Here is a 2,984-nt window from a genome sequence, read left to right on the forward strand (position 1 = left end):
AATTACAGGGGTTGTTTGTATATTCTGGATATTAATCCCTGAGCAGATATAGAATTGAAAATATTTCCCCAATCCTTTGAATTTTCCTTTCATTCTCCTATGTCTTTTTGGTGCCAAAAAAAAAAAAAAAAAGTAATATTCGTGGAGTTCTGTGTGTACATGGGGTGGTGTGTAGCTTGTGTGTGTCCTATTAAAATCATTGCCAAATTCAAGATCTTGAAGATTTCTTCCTATATACCCTTCTACATTTCTGCCTATATTCTCTTCTTTTTATTATATCAGCTTTGAAGTATTTGATCCATTTTGAGATAATTTTGTACATGGGATAGCTTCATTCCATAGCATGTGGATGTCGGGCTTTCCAAGTATTCTTTGTTGAAGATTATTCTTTTCCTACTGAATAGTATTGTTCTCTTGTTAAAATTGACTTGCCCATTGGGCATGGCTGTGCATGCTGTAATCTCAGGACTTGGGAGGCTGAGGCAGGATTGCTGGGAATTTGAGGCCAACCTGGACTACATAAAGAGACCCTGTCTCAGAAAAGAAAAAAAATTGAATTAGCCATATACTTAAAACTTTACATCTAGGACCTCTATTCTGTTTCATTCATTCATATGACTACTTTATACCAGTTTTATACTGTTTTAGTTACTATGGCTTTGTAATATATTTTAAAATCAGAAAATATAAGATCTCCAATTCTGTTCTTCAAGACTGTATTGGCTTTAGGGATCTTTTTAAATTCCATGTAAGGGGGCTGGGGAGATGGCTCAGTGGAATAAGCACTTCCCTGACAAGCGCAAGGGCCTGAGTTCAATCCCCGGTTCAGCAAAAAAAAAAAGATGTCTCAAAGATTTTTGGGGAGCGGGAGATGGCTCAGTGGAATAAGTGCTTCCCTGGCAAGCGCAAGGGCCTGAGTTCAATCCCCAGTTCTGCAGAAATAAATTAATTAATTAATTCCACATAAGGACCGGGGAGAGAGCTCAGTAGAATAAGTACTTGCCTGACAAGTGTAAGGTCCTGAGTTCAATCCCCAGTACAGAAAAAAAAAAAAAAAAAAAAAAATTCCACATACATTTTGGCATGTGCTTTTTTTTTTTTCATGGTGAACATACATAAGTCTTAATTTAGTGAGTAAAAATGTTAAATTATCACACACACAACAATTTTTCCATTAAGCTTAATAAATAGGATCTCTTCAATGATGTACAAGAGATTGGAGAGCAAGCTTCCAACAAAATAAGAACTCTTTTTTTTTTTTTTTTTTTTTGGTGGAACCAGGGATTGAACTCAGGTCCTTGTGCTTGCCAGGGAAGCACTTATCCCACTGAGTCATCTCCCCGGCCCTAAGAACTCATGTTACCCTTTGATTAATCGAACACTTCCCCTCCCGCCACGCCCAAAGCAGGACACACACTTTGGCACTCTGAGCACAGCCAACCAAGGTCACCAGCGTCCAGAAGCCCTGGTGGTGATGACTTCATTCTGGGGCTTAGGCTTTAAACTCTCACCCTTGGGTCTCTTCTGCAGCCCCCGGAGCCCGGGATGCTGAAGAAACTAAACCGTTTAGTGGCTGTTGCCTATAGGAGTCCCTCCTCTGTCCAACACGCCAAAATGGTGAGAAAACAAATGAGAACCATCCCCTGAACACACACACGTCAGAAATCAACACCAATAAGCCACAAGCTGGTTCTCCTCCTTCTCCAGTGGGCAGAAGCAGCAAGAAGTTTCTTCTCTCCTCCTCTGACAGATAAATGCACAGGGTTCTTTGACTATAGTAGGTGCCCGTGTGTCACAGGGGGATCACCTTGTGTCCCTGCAGTATGTCTGTGAGGTCCTGAGCCTCCCTCTGCTGTGCCAACTCCAGGGGTGAGGGCCCCGCAGCATCCCTGGAGCCAGGGAGCTGACCACCGCAGCGTGGCCCTCCTGCACCACCAGGTGGATGGGCAGCGCCCCATTGCCATCTGGCACATTGACATCAGCACCATGCTCCACAAGGACCTTCAGGATATCCAGGAATCCGGTGCGGGCTGCGTCGTGGAGTGGACTGGTGCCAGAGGCATCCTGGACACTGGGACTGGCACCTTGTTTCGGGAGCTCCCGTGCAGTGGCAAGGCTGCCAAGCGTCATCACCTGCAGTGCTGTCTTGCCCAAGCGGTTCAAGGCATCCGGGTGCACAGCTCATGGTGCAGCAGGTGGTGAACCTCCTGCGTGTCATCCCAGGCCACAGCCCCACTCAGCCGGTTGCTGGCATGGACCTTCTTCAGCAGCATGGTGACACAGGTGGCCTGTGGAGCTCCTGGCCTGGCCAGGAGCGGTCAGTGCGTGCAAGGGGCCCGGCCTGAACCTCCCTCCTCTGTCTGGTGTGACTCCACTCCCCTCACGACCCCCCCCCGCCACACCCACCTTCACGGCTGGCTCCTCCTCCTGTCACCCAGGCCAGCTGGGAGAGGAACCGCCCAACCGAAAGTCACAGGCCAGGCCCTGAATGTCACCTGCCCCTTGAGGCCCAGGTCTCACCTGACTCTCCCTCTTAGTATGTGCTTTTCTATTTCTGAAAAGAAAAAAATGCTGCTGAGATTTTGATAGTCATTGCAGCGGATCAGTGTGAGCAATCCAGGGCCAGCCCCACTGGAGGATGCCAGGGCCCACTTAACAGTTCTCTTGGCTTCCTACACGCTGACTGCTTGCCAACTGCCCGTGAGCACATGGCCTGGGACCTGGTGTCCAGGAAAGGAAAGAGATTGGCCCCTGTCACCTGTAGGTTCTGAAGGAGCAGTGTGGGCCAGGACCCAGGCATCCTGACCCCTGTACACAAGCCCCTCTGGTCAGCAGTCAGGAGGAAAAGGGTCACACTGTGGGCCTCTCCCTTGCTGAGAGGTCCATCTGGCAACCCATAAATCCAGCAGGACCTGGCTGATCCTGTCTACCAGATCAGAGGACTGGGTGTCTCCATATAAATCACCCTGGGTGATTTGCAGGTC

The 2,984-nt window shown here is 48.3% G+C and overlaps 1 pseudogene; it reads right to left on the reverse strand.

The window, feature by feature from the left end:
- Positions 1–1,792: 1,792 nt before the first annotated feature.
- On the reverse strand, positions 1,793–2,273 carry LOC101572764 (annotated as a pseudogene).
- Positions 2,274–2,984: the final 711 nt, after the last annotated feature.

Source organism: Octodon degus, unplaced genomic scaffold, assembly GCF_000260255.1.
Source record: "Octodon degus isolate 3935 unplaced genomic scaffold, OctDeg1.0 scaffold00029, whole genome shotgun sequence".
Classification (NCBI taxonomy): domain Eukaryota; kingdom Metazoa; phylum Chordata; class Mammalia; order Rodentia; family Octodontidae; genus Octodon; species Octodon degus.